The sequence below is a fragment of the Coregonus lavaretus genome (genome assembly GCF_964263955.1).
Source record: "Coregonus lavaretus genome assembly, chromosome: 6".
In the NCBI taxonomy this organism is placed as follows: Eukaryota; Metazoa; Chordata; class Actinopteri; order Salmoniformes; family Salmonidae; genus Coregonus; species Coregonus lavaretus.
In genome coordinates, this window is record NC_139993.1 from 55426020 (window position 1) to 55442255 (window position 16236).

The 16236-nt window shown below is 42.1% G+C and overlaps 1 protein-coding gene across 2 annotated transcripts in view; it reads left to right on the forward strand.

The window, feature by feature from the left end:
• Positions 1–500: 500 nt before the first annotated feature.
• LOC311131609 (G-protein-signaling modulator 2-like) overlaps positions 501–16236 on the forward strand; it is a 34074-nt gene continuing 18338 nt past the window's right edge. The window contains exon 1 of one of the 2 annotated variants that reach the window (XM_084164677.1): positions 501–760. The gene's annotated coding sequence lies outside the window, so the exon portion shown is untranslated. Of the gene's footprint in view, positions 761–8158; positions 8447–16236 lie in introns of those variants that run through there. The other variant, XM_084164678.1, reaches the window with a different exon arrangement.

Consider the following 16236-nt stretch of genomic DNA (forward strand, 5'->3'; position numbering starts at 1 on the left):
ATATAGCAAATGTGCCCACTATGGTCTTGGCACGTGCGCACTAGCCAACAGCTCGCAGATGCGGGTAGGCTACCTACATAATGATAATATTATGGATAAGAGCGATATTAGGCCTATTTGTATTTGTCAAACGGCTGCCAAGCATCGATCATTACCCTCGATATTTATTGGAAAGGAGCATCAAGCTCATCACCTTGCACATTCATCACCCTGTGAACTTCATCATAATTCATTTAATCTGTAGCATAATAAACTGCATGCTTTCCCGAGTCGTAGTAGGAGGAGCACAACATATCATCGCGTGACTCCAAGTTTACTACGATATGATGGTTATTATATCAATATTTGTATTTGCGCATAAAGGCGTTTCGGAACACGCCATTTGTTGCATAATGAATTATATTGACACAAAACGATCTCAACATGTCGAACGAACAAATTGTCTGTCGACATTTATAACATTGTACCGGGTATTTAACGTTTCCATCAGCCCAGTCGTTACGTTTCATGCATGAGGTAATTCATCCGTATGAAATGGTTGGATGGAAACTTGGTTAGTGTTAAAATTAGGCGTGGTTTAGCTTCAAAACCTGATTGGGATTTTTTTTTTTTTGGGGGGGGGGGGGGGGGGGGGGGGGACGTAAGGAGGGAGGAATTTTTTTACTAGAGCAAGGTGTTCGCTAAACGTCTACTTGAATTTTTTTTATTGCATTTTCTAAAGTCTAAACCACTTTCAACGGCGAATCTGAATACACATAAGGTACGTTTGTTTAGTCTACTACGTGCCAGATGACTCCATGTATGACAACTTTTGCCGGTTAACTTTGGAGCACATAAATATATACACGGAAATGTAGGCGAAATACATGAATATGTAGGCTAGTATTGTATTGTGTATGTGTAGACTACTGACCTGGCCCGTTTCCCGATAGTGATGGAATGTATGACTGTTTTAAAGGTGCATATGACCTACAATAGTCCGTGAGCCAGGGGGATCGGACGGGCTCACTTGGGCCGACGATGTCTCATAATGATTTTTTTGAAGGTCTATGTCCCTAGAGTAGGAAAATGTATGATAGCAGTGCAGCAATGGTAACTTTCTCTGTGTTATCACTCTTTCTTTCACCCCCCATCCCATAAATATTTCCCATAGGGATTTTACCCAATGACAAACAATGTCAGTATACAAGTTATTGCTCAATTATACCCTTTAATCATTTATCATTGGAAAACTTACATTCAAAGCTATCCATCAGACACATTTTCTGGAATGTTCAGGTAAACAGAACTTTGACCTCTAGGGTACATATCAGAATTACCTGTATAAATGGCTTTAAAAAGAAAACCCTAATACATTTTAAACTTTGTTTGACAAGTGGTTCTGAAAGGTCATGAAATTACATTTCAAATTATATATAAAATAATCAACTTTGAAAGCACCAGCTACAACTATTATTTTAAAAAATCGCCCATATTGTGCCATTGACATTAGAATTCTGAAAACCTGTTTTCGCTTTGTAATTATGGGGTATTGTGTGTAGATTGCTGAGGATTTGTTTAAAAAAAAATCCATTTTAGAATAAGGCTGTAATGTAACAAAATGTGGGAAAAGTCAAAGGGTCTGAATACTTTCCGAAGGCATTTTTTTCCCTTGACTTTTTCCACATTTTGTTGTGTTACAGCCTGAATTTAAAATTGATTAAATTGAGATGTTTTGTCACTGGCCTACACACAATATCCCATACTGTAAAAGTGGAATTATGTTTTTAGAATTTTTTACAAATTAATTAAAAACGAAAAGCTGAAATGTCTTGAGTCAATAAGTATTCAACCCCTTGTTATGGCCGCCTAAATAAGTTCAGGAGTAAAAAGTCAAAGGGTCTGAATACTTTCCGAAGGCATTTTTTTCCCTTGACTTTTTCCACATTTTGTTGTGTTACAGCCTGAATTTAAAATTGATTAAATTGAGATGTTTTGTCACTGGCCTACACACAATATCCCATCTCCCGTCTGGATTACTGCAACTCGCTGTTGGCTGGCCTCCCTGCCTGTGCCATTAAACCCCTACAACTCATCCAGAACGCCGCAGCCCGTCTGGTGTTCAACCTTCCTAAGTTCTCTCACGTCACCCCCCTCCTCCGCACACTCCACTGGCTTCCAGTTGAAGCTCGCATCCGTTACAAGACCATGGTGCTTGCCTATGGAGCAGTGAGGGGAACGGCACCTCTGTACCTTCGGGCTCTGATCAGTCCCTACACCCAAACGAGGGCATTGCGTTCATCCACCTCTGGCCTGCTGGCTCCCCTTCCTCTGCGGAAGCATAGTTCCCGCTCAGCCCAGTCAAAACTGTTCGCTGCTCTGGCACCCCAATGGTGGAACAAGCTCCCTCACGACGCCAGGACAGCGGAGTCACTCACCACCTTCCGGAGACATTTGAAACCCCACCTCTTTAAGGAATACCTGGGATAAGATAAAGTAATCCTTCTACCCCCCCCCCCCCCCCCCCCCAAAAAAAAAAATTGTAAAGTGGTTATCCCACTGGCTATAGGGTGAATGCACCAATTTGTGAGTCGCTCTGGATAAGAGCGTCTGCTAAATGACGTAAATGTGCCCTTGAGCAAGGCACTTAACCCTAATTGCTCCTGTAAGTCGCTCTGGATAAGAGCGTCTGCTAAATGACTAAAATGTAAATGTAAATGTAAAAATGTGCTTAACAAGTCACATAACTCTGTGTGCAATAATAGTTTTTAAGATGATTTTTGAATGACTACCTCATTTCTGTACCCCACACATTCAATTATATGTAAGTCCCTGTTATGATGAGTTTTTCCGGTATCAAGTAATTCAGGATGCAAGAGAATAGTTAAACACTTAAATGGAGAGTTGATACATGTATTTAATATTACGGTGCTGGGTTCAACATGACAAGCTGCACGTGAGTGGCCTATTGTCATTTGGACTCCACACCGGATTCAACATAGCAAGATACACGTGGGTTGCATCTCACTATTCAAATGAATTACATAGAAAACCTGTCAGTTTATATACTGCTTTGCAAGCTAATTCCATCCAACAGTTGCAACCATTATTGACTGTCACTCCCAACCACAATAGTTTCACCCTATATGGTATCGTCTCGCACCCTAGTCAGGATATTCCATCACGTACTCCTTCTAAGATTAGCACCAGTGGCCCCCCAGTCTTCCTTGGCACGCATACCTTCCGGCACCCACCAGTGATAAATAAATACACTGCTCAAAAAAATAAAGGGAACACTTAAACAACACATCCTAGATCTGAATGAATGAAATAATCTTATTTAATACTTTTTTCTTTACATAGTTGAATGTGCTGACAACAAAATCACACAAAAATTATCAATGGAAATCAAATTTATCAACCCATGGAGGTCTGGATTTGGAGTCACCCTCAAAATTAAAGTGGAAAACCACACTACAAGCTGATCCAACTTTGATGTAATGTCCTTAAAACAAGTCAAAATGAGGCTCAGTAGTGTGTGTGGCCTCCACGTGCCTGTATGACCTCCCTACAACGCCTGGGCATGCTCCTGATGAGGTGGCGGATGGTCTCCTGAGGGATCTCCTCCCAGACCTGGACTAAAGCATCTGCCAACTCCTGGACAGTCTGTGGTGCAACGTGGCGTTGGTGGATGGAGCGAGACATGATGTCCCAGATGTGCTCAATTGGATTCAGGTCTGGGGAACGGGCGGGCCAGTCCATAGCATCAATGCCTTCCTCTTGCAGGAACTGCTGACACACTCCAGCCACATGAGGTCTAGCATTGTCTTGCATTAGGAGGAACCCAGGGCCAACCGCACCAGCATATGGTCTCACAAGGGGTCTGAGGATCTCATCTCGGTACCTAATGGCAGTCAGGCTACCTCTGGCGAGCACATGGAGGGCTGTGCGGCCCCCCAAAGAAATGCCACCCCACACCATGACTGACCCACCGCCAAACCGGTCATGATGGAGGATGTTGCAGGCAGCAGAACGTTCTCCACGGCGTCTCCAGACTCTGTCATGTCTGTCACATGTGCTCAGTGTGAACCTGCTTTCATCTGTGAAGAGCAAAGGGCGCCAGTGGCGAATTTGCCAATCTTGGTGTTCTCTGGCAAATGCCAAACGTCCTGCACGGTGTTGGGCTGTAAGCCCAACCCCCACCTGTGGACGTCGGGCCCTCATACCACCCTCATGGAGTCTGTTTCTGACCGTTTGAGCAGACACATGCACATTTGTGGCCTGCTGGAGGTCATTTTGCAGGTCTCTGGCAGTGCTCCTCCTGCTCCTCCTTGCACAAAGGTGGAGGTAGCGGTCCTGCTGCTGGGTTGTTGCCCTCCTACGGCCTCCTCCACGTCTCCTGATGTACTGGCCTGTCTCCTGGTAGCGACTCCATGCTCTGGACACTACGCTGACAGACACACAAACCTTCTTGCCACAGCTCGCATTGATGTGCCATCCTGGATGAGCTGCACTACCTGAGCCACTTGTGTGGGTTGTAGACTCCGTCTCATGCTACCACTAGAGTGAAAGCACCGCCAGCATTCAAAAGTGACCAAAACATCAGCCAGGAAGCATAGGAACTGAGAAGTGGTCTGTGGTCACCACCTGCAGAAACACTTCTTTATTGGGGGTGTCTTGCTAATTGCCTATAATTTCCACCTGTTGTCTATTCCATTTGCACAACAGCATGTGACATTTATTGTCAATCAGTGTTGCTTCCTAAGTGGACAGTTTGATTTCACAGAAGTGTGATTGACTTGGAGTTACATTGTGTTGTTTAAGTGTTCCCTTTATTTTTTTGAGCAGTGTATATGGAATGTCCTCATCCTCAAAATCCTATGCAACACAATATCAAAGACATTAACAAATCCCGTGTAAAAGACGTCATATCAGTCCCTCAGTCGAGCATTGAATTTCAAGCACAGATTCAACCACAAAGACCAGGGAGGTTTTCCAATGACTCGCAAAGGGCACCTATTGGTAGATGGGTAAAAAAAAAAAAAGCAGACATTGAATATCCCTTTGAGCATGGTGAAGTTATTAATTACACTTTGGATGGTGTATCAATACACCCAGTCACTACAAAGATACAGGTGTCCTTCCTAACTCAGATAATGGAGAGGAAGGAAACCGCTCAGGGATTTCAACATGAGGCCAATGGTGACTTTAAAACAGAGTTTAATGGCTGTGATGGGAGAAAACTGAGGAATTGATCAACAACATAGAATAATAGTGAAAACATAAAAACTATTAAATAACACATATGTAGTAACCAAAATAGTGTTAAACAAATCAAAATATATTTTAGATTTAAATTCTTCAAAGTAGCCACTCTTTGCCTTGATGACAGCTTTGCACACTCTTGGCATTCTCTCAACCAGCTTCACCTAGAATGCTTTTCCAACAGTCTTGAAGGAGTTCCCACATATGCTGAGCACTTGTTGGCTGCTTTTTCTTCACTCTGCGGTCCAACTCATCCCAAACCAAAGGACAGATTTCCACCGGTCTAATGTCCATTGCTCGTGTTTCTTGGCCCAAGCAAGTCTCTTCTTCTTATTGGTGTCCTTTAGTAGTGGTTTCTTTGCAGCAATACGACCATGAAGGCCAGATTCACGCGGTCTCCTCTGAACAGTTGATGTTGAGATGTGTCTGTTACTTGAACTCTGTGAAGCATTTATTTGGGCTGCAATTTCTGAGGCTGGTAACTCAAATTAACTTATCCTCTGCAGCAGAGGTAACTTCCTTTCCTTCATGAGAGCCAGTTTCATCATAGCGCTTGATGGTTTTTGCAACTGCACTTGAAGAAACTTTCAAAGTTCTTGAAATTTTCCGGATTGACTGACCATGTCTTATAGTAATGATGCACTGTCGTTTCTCTTTGCATATTTGAGCTGTTCTTGCCATAATATGGACTTGGTCTTTTACCAAATAGGGCTATCTTCTGTATACCAACCCTACCTTGTCACAACACAACTGATTGGCTGAGACGCATTAAGAAGGAAATAAATTAACTTTTAACAAGGCACACCAGTTAATTGAAATGCATTCCAGGTGACTACCTCATGAAGCTGGTTGAGAGAATGCCAAGCGTGTGCAAAGCTGTCATCAAGGCAAAGGATGGCTACTTTGAAGAATCTCAAATATAACATATATTTTGATTTGTTTAACACTTTTTTTGGTTACTACATGATTCCATATGTGTTATTTCATAGTTTTGATGTCTTCACTATTATTCTACAATGTAGAAAATAGTAAACATAAAGAAAAACCCTTGAATGAGTAGGTGTGTCCAAACTTTTGACTGGTACTGTATATATATATATTTTTATACATATTTCTTGCTGCGGTGGCAAAAATGATAACTGTCAAAGATGTGGTGGTGTGTAAAGGCAAAAGGAGATGTGCGAAGTGTAGGGGAGAACATGCATATGGGGCATTTTCTGAGGCTGGTAACTCAAATTAACTTATCCTCTGCAGCAGAGGTAACTTCCTTTCCTTCATGAGAGCCAGTTTCATCATAGCGCTTGATGGTTTTTGCAACTGCACTTGAAGAAACTTTCAAAGTTCTTGAAATTTTCCGGATTGACTGACCATGTCTTATAGTAATGATGCACTGTCGTTTCTCTTTGCATATTTGAGCTGTTCTTGCCATAATATGGACTTGGTCTTTTACCAAATAGGGCTATCTTCTGTATACCAACCCTACCTTGTCACAACACAACTGATTGGCTGAGACGCATTAAGAAGGAAATAAATTAACTTTTAACAAGGCACACCAGTTAATTGAAATGCATTCCAGGTGACTACCTCATGAAGCTGGTTGAGAGAATGCCAAGCGTGTGCAAAGCTGTCATCAAGGCAAAGGATGGCTACTTTGAAGAATCTCAAATATAACATATATTTTGATTTGTTTAACACTTTTTTTGGTTACTACATGATTCCATATGTGTTATTTCATAGTTTTGATGTCTTCACTATTATTCTACAATGTAGAAAATAGTAAACATAAAGAAAAACCCTTGAATGAGTAGGTGTGTCCAAACTTTTGACTGGTACTGTATATATATATATTTTTATACATATTTCTTGCTGCGGTGGCAAAAATGATAACTGTCAAAGATGTGGTGGTGTGTAAAGGCAAAAGGAGATGTGCGAAGTGTAGGGGAGAACATGCATATGGGGAATGTGGAGATGTGGTCCAGTTAAAGTGCTTTAACTGTGGGGGCGCCAAAAGTGTAGCATATGGGGGTTGTTCAGTGATGAAAAGACAGGTGGAAGTGCAGCAGATGAGGGGTGAGCGTAACATCTCGTATGCAGAAGCAGTGAAGGTAGTTCACGCAGAAACAATTGGGGCACCTAGAAGAGCAGGAGACATGAGGGATGTTGTTACATTTGTGACAGCAGCAATCAATTGCACAGAAAAATTACAATGGAGGACTAAGAAGATAAAGGTCATAGTGGAGCAGGCAGTGAGGTATCTTGGGATCACAGGACTGACATGGGAAAATGTACAGGATGACCTCAATAAGATTGAGAATCAGTCCAGCCAGGAATGAAAAATGTATGCACTCACTAACTGTAAGTTGCTCTGGATAAGAGCGTCTGCTAAATGACTAAAATGAAATGAAAATGAAAAATTAACCAGCGGTGGGCCACCGCTGCTAAATGAATATAGGGGAAACACTGAATGCTAACACCAGTAAAAAATGGCATACTACCAAGTGGACCAACCAGTAAAATGTAAACAAGGGAGCAAATGCATCCTGTAATAGGTCCTAAGAATATGATAAAGGTTCAAACAGTTGTACTAATCTCTAAGGTAGGTCATATTCTTCAAAATCAAGGGGTTTATTTCATTAGGTTAAAATACTGTCTGTTAATCTAGCCTCTTAGGGTTTTAGAAAAATAAAGTCTGAATAATAGGACAGGATATTGGGCAATAAATAGGTGTCTCTTTTGACTCCTCTCAATAAAAGTGTGTTAGCTCTCTGACCTGATTTTCCAGTTTCTGACTCCAGCATGGTGAGCTTGTTGCAGCATGTTCATGATGTTATTGTGTTTCAAAGCATCAAAAGTGAAACCACATTTTCCATCATGTCCTGACTTGACATATTGCTGGCTGGCTCTGAGATCACCTATTCCAGCATATTTCTCTGCTATGCATCTCTTTTTTTCCCCATCCATCCAGAAATGTTATTAACTTGCTCTGGGCCTGGGGCATAATCCCTGTCTCTCATCAGTCTTCAATGTAGGTAAAGAGGCTAAAACCACGGTTGAGAATGAGAATCCTTCCAATTGGCCAAACTAACATCCAGTCTGAATTGCCATATTATTATACATTTGGAAGTTTACCGTAGTTCCCCAGAGCAGTTGAGCCAGTCACGTGTTTGTTTGTAAATAGCACAACGGGAGAAAGCGGGAACTGGTGAGTCCATAGCATTCTATATATATATCGGTGAGTCTCTGTGAGGCGCATATGAGGTGATGAAGTTACACTTGTATGCAATTCACTACTAAATGTTTACCATCAGATATCTTACAATGGCTTTCTGTGAGAAGTCAAAGAGCTCTGGATGAGTTAGCTGTACAGTTGCCATTTTTTCCCTTTGCTTCCTACTAGTGTTTTTTTTCGCTCCTCCCTTCTTCTCCCCTCTGCTCTGTGTACACATGCTGCTGTTCCTTCAAAAAAGCATGCATCACAACTTTGTTCATTTCAAATCAAATCAAATTGTATTTGTCACATTCGCCGAATACAACAGGTGTAGACCTTACAGTGAAATGCTTAAGTGTTAAGAAAGTGTTTACTAAATGAGCTGAAGTAAACAATAAATAATACATGTTTAAAAATGTAGTGCCTTGCAGTCGGAGGCTGAGCAGTTGCCATACCAGGCAGTGATGCAACCAGACAGGATGCTCTCGATGGTGCAGCTGTATAACCTTTTGAGGATCTGAGGACCCATGCCAAATCTTTTCAGTCTCTTGAGGGGGAATAGATGTTGTCGTGCCCTCTTCACGACAGTCTTGGTGTGTTTGGACCATGACAGTTCGTTGGTGATGTGGACACCAAGGAACTTGAAGCTCTCAACCTGTACCAGGCGGTGATACAGCCCGACAGGATGCTCTCAATTGTGCATCTGTAAAAGTTTGTCTTGATCACATTGAGGGAGAGGTTGTTATCCTGGCACCACACTGCCAGGTCTCTGACCCCCTCCCTATAGGCTGTCTCATAGTTGTCGGTGATCAGGCCTACCACTGTTGTGTCTTCGGCAAACTTAATGATGGTGTTGGAGTCGTGCTTGGCCATGCAGTCATGGGTGAACAGGGAGTACAGGAGGGGACTGAGCATGCACCCCTGAGGGGCCCCCGTGTTGAGTATCAGCGTGGCAGATGTGTTGTTACCTACCCATTTCCACCTGGGGGCAGCCAGTCAGGAAGTCCAGGATCCAGTTGCAGAGGGGGGTGTTTAGTCCCAGGATCCTTAGCTTAGTGATGAGCTTTGAGGGCACTATGGTGTTTTTTTGCACAATTTATCTCGTCCACTTTCACTTGTAAATGTCCACACTCACTGAAAATGACATTCAGTAGCCACTAGCTATGCTTGTATAACTTTATGAGCTGGATTTGCCTGTCTTTCCAATTAGTTATGTTCGTTTTCACTCGTTAGCATTTAGCTAACAGCGTCTATGTGATTTCGCTAATAGTTTTTGCTCATTTTGTTAGCATTCTGGTAATAGAGGCCAAATGGGCTTTTCTTGCGTTTTAGCGCCCCCTTGTGTGCTATGGCGGCAATACCGTAAATCCCGGGATGAAAGAAGGATGGTATGACAATATGAAAATCTGGATACCCCGAAGCCTACTTACCAAACGTATATGCCTATAGGTGTAGTTGGCTTGATATTTGAAACTTGAACTCTTTTTACATATTTTTATTGGATTTATTTTCCAGTTCTATAGTTAACAAATTCAATAAATATGGCACTTCACAAAACAAAAGCAGTTCATACATTCTCATAGATCATCATATAGTGTTACATTCCTAGAATATAGGAAGGAAGGGAAGAAGGTGTGCATTTCCTAAGATTTACATAAATGCTCAAGCATATACAGGAGTACTTACACATACAGTGGGGAGAACAAGTATTTGATACACTGCCGATTTTGCAGGTTTTCCTACTTACAAAGCATGTAGAGGTCTGTAATTTTTATCATAGGTACACTTCAACTGTGAGAGACGGAATCTAAAACAAAAATCCAGAAAATCACATTGTATGATTTTTAAGTAATTAATTTGCATTTTATTGCATGACATAAGTATTTGATACATCAGAAAAGCAGAACTGAATATTTGGTACAGAAACCTTTGTTTGCAATTACAGAGATCATACGTTTCCTGTAGGTCTTGACCAGGTTTGCACACACTGCAGCAGGGATTTTGGCCCACTCCTCCATACAGACCTTCTCCAGATCCTTCAGGTTTCGGGGCTGTCGCTGGGCAATGCGGACTTTCAGCTCCCTCCAAAGATTTTCTATTCGGTTCAGGTCTGGAGACTGGCTAGGCCACTCCAGGACCTTGAGATGCTTCTTACGGAGCCACTCCTTAGTTGCCCTGGCTGTGTGTTTCGGGTCGTTGTCATGCTGGAAGACCCAGCCACGACCCATCTTCAATGCTCTTACTGAGGGAAGGAGGTTGTTGGCCAAGATCTCGCGATACATGGCCCCATCCATCCTCCCCTCAATACGGTGCAGTCGTCCTGTCCCCTTTGCAGAAAAGCATCCCCAAAGAATGATATTTCCACCTCCATGCTTCACGGTTGAGATGGTGTTCTTGGGGTTGTACACATCCTTCTTCTTCCTCCAAACACGGCGAGTAGAGTTTAGACCAAAAAGCTCTATTTTTGTCTCATCAGACCACATGACCTTCTCCCATTCCTCCTCTGGTTCATCCAGATGGTCATTGGCAAACTTCAGACGGGCTGGACATGCGCTGGCTTGAGCAGGGGGACCTTGCGTGCGCTGCAGGGTTTTAATCCATGACGGCGTAGTGTGTTACTAATGGTTTTCTTTGAGACTGTGGTCCCAGCTCTCTTCAGGTCATTGACCAGGTCCTGCCGTGTAGTTCTGGGCTGATCCCTCACCTTCCTCATGATCATTGATGCCCCACGAGGTGAGATCTTGCATGGAGCCCCAGACCGAGGGTGATTGACCGTCATCTTGAACTTCTTCCATTTTCTAATAATTGCGGCAACAGTTGTTGCCTTCTCACCAAGCTGCTTGCCTATTGTCCTGTAGCCCATCCCAGCCTTGTGCAGGTCTACAATTTTATCCCTGATGTCCTTACACAGCTCTCTGATCTTGGCCATTGTGGAGAGGTTGGAGTCTGTTTGATTGAGTGTGTGGACAGGTGTCTTTTATACAGGTAACGAGTTCAAACAGGTGCAGTTAATACAGGTAATGAGTGGAGAACAGGAGGGCTTCTTAAAGAAAAACTAACAGGTCTGTGAGAGCCGGAATTCTTACTGGTTGGTAGGTGATCAAATACTTATGTCATGCAATAAAATGCAAATTAATTACTTAAAAATCATACAATGTGATTTTCTGGATTTTTGTTTTAGATTCCGTCTCTCACAGTTGAAGTGTACCTATGATAAAAATTACAGACCTCTACATGCTTTGTAAGTAGGAAAACCTGCAAAATCGGCAGTGTATCAAATACTTGTTCTCCCCACTGTACATGTATATAAACACCCCTATAAATACATAAACACCCAGCCCCGGGCCGAGAAAGCACAACCAAAGGTTTCCAGTGAGAGTGCTTCTCGGACCAGGACCAATTCACATCCTGGAGACCGGCCCTCAGGCATCAACACATCAACTCTCTCAGTTATTGGAAGAGGTGTGCATCAGAAATCAGGCCTGTAATTGCATCCCATGATATTCCAGTAATGGCTGAAACTGATTTCAATACCATGGACCAGTATCAAATTAATTTAGGGCATTTCCAGATCATATGTATAAATTGTCCATTGCCAACATTTTTCAGATACAGAAGGTTGCATGAGTTTCAATTTCCTAGGGGTCAGATGCAGAAATGTAAAATTGGAAACTTTGCACATATTCTTCCAGATATTTTCCCATGTTTCAAATCATTCTCCCAGCACAATTGTACACCGTGGCATACCGAAGATCTGGAGTTATTAAGGATTTTATAAAGTTGACTAGCTATGTGTCTTTTGGACCAGTTCAGTAGACTTTGGAGGGTAGATCTTCTCTCCCACGTGTAAAAAAAAATGTGACCTTATTTGAAAGTAGAGAAGGAAGTCTTTATTGGGAAAATTTAATTCATTTATGAGTTGTTCAAATGGTCTCATATTGTTGTCAACAAACCAATCAGAGACCATGGAAATACCTTTTTATCTTCCCAATCTCTATTGAAAAAAAGGTTGAGTGATGCTGAGACTCACTTTAAATTGTATGCCAAGCAAAAACCATTGATTGCAGTTTAACAGACCATACACCTATATGCAGAAGTCTACGTTTAACAATTGCCACTGAATTTTACTAGAACACATTTACTTGAGGAACAGTGCAGATGCAAAGTTTGGTAACAGAATGACAGTAAAATCTCTGTCAGTTTATGTGACAACATTTTCCAAAAACTCTGTTAAATATCTACTCCAAATTAAGATTAAAGATGTCTTCAAAAATAATGGGGTGTCAGCTATGATATGACATCTTGAGTAAAAAAAAAAAAACTATTTTGGTGATTGACCTACAGTATGTGAAGTGGATCAACACTCGGTAACAGAATTACATAACATAATTACATCATGGGTCCTTGATCTGTACTATAAAGAAATGCATAATTATGAATGACATTCTCTTCATGGTGATGTATCCTGAATAGGTACACAAAGGTAGAAAAATGTAATATCCTCATTTGCATTTTTGGTTATTATTCTACACACTGGCTATTATTCTAATGAGCTCTGCCCCCAAACAAGACCAAATTTGTTTGGTCCAGACCGGACCAAATCTGTACCAATCATAGACGTCTTATGTTTCACGTTTAGTATATTCGCTATAGCTAGCACAACAAAAATACTAAACTTTTGACTACTTTATTTATAAGAATATCATTTTGTCCACTAACTTAAAAAAAATAACAAATATTACTTGTTAAACAATCTCTTTCTCTGAGCAATTATATTAGTATAAAATAATATAATTTCCCAAGTTTTTTGAGCATACAATATAGTTCAGTATTTGAATTATTTATTTTATACAGTCATTACCCACTGGGCACACAGTGGAAATTACGTTGAACCAACGTGGAATAGATGTTGAATTGCTAATCTTTATCAAGGGTGTCAATAATTTCGGACCCCACTGTATATTTGGGCTTGAAGTGACAAATCCGAACGGCCCACTTTGTGCAAATCCGTGTGAATGTGGTGTCGTTTCCTATGATGAGACATACAAATGATTTTCAGCCTACATTTCGTTTCAGGGCAGGGTTTTATTTTAATGTTACCACCCACCAGCATGTCATTGTTTATTAATCCGAAACCGCTGCAAAATTATTCCTCTTCGCGACTGAGATGAGCCAAACAGGCTTGTGTCCACTTGGCTGCCTGAGCCATGGAGCTAATTAAAATAGGGGGAGGGGGGCAAATGTATGTTTTTGCACCTCCACATTTTTCCCCCCAGAAAATTATCATAATCCATTGGATAAGGTCCCGTGTAGCTCAGTTGGTAGAGCATGAGGGTTGTGGGTTCGATTCCCATGGGGGGCCAGTATGAAAAAAACAAAACATGTATGAACTTACTAACTGTAAGTCGTTCTGGATAAGTGCGTCTGCTAAATGACTTAAATGTAAAATAATTTGTAAATGTTCACTTATTTAGCTAGTCTGTATTCAAAATGTTTCCTAAATCACTGTTTATGACAAATCCAGCTCCAGAAGCAGCCATAGAGCCAGCTGGCTAATCTTTTGAATACAGTGTAGTTAAAAAAGCAACAACAGATAACATTAGCTAGCTAGATAGATAGATAAGGTTAGCATGCTAGCTACACTGACAGCTGTCAGTTCCCTATTTGTTGATGTTTATCAACTCCACATGGAAATTCACACACCCAATTCGTGAATATGTATAAGTAGCCTTCGTCATTCTTCAGAGGTGGAACGTAAACGTGCATTCTTCTCAAGGACAGGAAATCACGTCGAAATAGTGGCGGTAACTTCCGTTTAAGACTTTTTCTAGTAGATGTTTTTTAAGACCCCTTTTCCATCTGTGTGACCAGAAATCAAAGCCTTTGCTTTTTCCAAAATTTTAGGATGGAAAATGGTTGAAAAAAATATCTATGCCTTCATTTCCCCAAAATATAGACTCTTAGCTTTCATTTGACACCATTTTATATGCTCCTATGAACTTCACATGTTGGTGCTCATGGGTCCATTTACATGGAAATGACCCTCACCGTTGATATGTCCAGCTGATGCAGCTTCTGGCGACTGTACCTGTGTCAGTGGGTCAGTGTTGCTATGGTGCTGCACATGGAGAATAAGGCCTTGCGCTCACCCAGCATCTCCAGTTTCCCTCTAATGGAACAGAGATGGGGAGACCGAGGGGGAGAGAGAGGGTGATTGAGAGATGGAGAGTGGAGCAGGTGAAATGAGAGAGGGGGAGCTTACTTTACCTGTGTGAGGTCTTTGCTGTTGTTGTTCCCTTGTAGAGTGTTTGTGTGGAGTATTTGTGTCACTGTGTCTCTTGCCCTCTGGCACTCACACAGCAGTGGCTGCCTGACTTCCTTTTGAATTGGTTTGCATCTGGTTTAGATTTATTTGAGCAACTGAATTTTATTTATCCTAAATGGTTGGTTGGTATCCCTCCACCATGCTCTCCAGCTCTCTTTTTCCCCGCCTGGTTTTAATGTGGATTACATAAGGACTTCTCTGCTTGCTATGCACCCAAATGGACACCAGTGTTTCTCTGCTAAGTGCGCAGGACAAGCAGCAAGCTGTTCATGCCCGCCACAGGTATGTGTGTTCTCTCCTCTCGTTTTGGGCATGTAACTATGCTGCCCTTTTTGGAATGTGAAGACTTGCTGCTCAGTGCTCATCAGTTGAAGGGATCTGCAAGCAGAAATATTATACGAAATAATACCATAGTCTAATTCAGGAAAAAACTATTTTCCCAGGGCAGTAGGGAAGGAGTAAAAGAAAAATCACATCTGGCGTATTATCGGAAATTGATTGTGTTTATTTGTTCACTGTATTTAGGTTAATTCAGTGTATTGGTTAGTTCAGTCTGTGTTCCCTGTGGTGACAATGACTGGGGTATTCTCAGTCTCAGTAAATCTACCCCCCCCAGTGGGAGGCCAGTGATATGGAGTTGAGATGCCTGTTGGAGTAGGCTAAAGAGGCCTGGGTTGTAAGCAGTGTCTCGTTCCTGTCAATGTTAAATAGCAGAATGAAACATTAATGAGAACCCTCAAGCGATTGACTTGCTTTCAAATGTCTATACAGTTTGGCCTCTGTCCTCCACAGTGCATACTGTGTGAACCCAACCACACACTGGTGGGAACTCTCCATTTTGGAGCGTGTCTCTGAACTGAAGAACATTTCAAAACATGTACAATTGTCATTTCACAGACCGGTTTTACTGGAATATAGGCCTAGTGTCAGTGTAGCTGTAGGTGGGTGTGGTGGTGGAATCAGGCGCAGGACGCAGAACGTTAGTCCAAAAGACTTTAGTAGATGCACAAAACACAAGCACGAAAAAATGCCCTGAGGCGAGAACTCCGCACGTAGGCGAAAACAAACGGGCGCACTAACAGGTGCGACAAAACACTCCAAACACTATGGAGAATAGCTCAACCGAGCAAACAGTAGAATTACTAGCCAACCGCACGACAGTAAAACAATCACACACAACACTTGACAAACACAACGAGAACTTATAGGACACTAATGACACTAAACGATAACAGGTGTAACAACAATCAGACAAAAGCAAACGAACATAGAAACATGCAATGGTGGCAGCTAGTATTCCGGAGACGACGAACGCCGAAGCCTGCCCGAGCAAGGAAGAGAGGCAGCCTCGGCCGAAACCGTGACAGTACCCCCCCCTTGACGCGCGGCTCCAGACGTGCGCCGACTCCGGCCTCGGGGACGACCAGGAGGACGCGGAGCAGGGTGCGTCGGGTGCCCA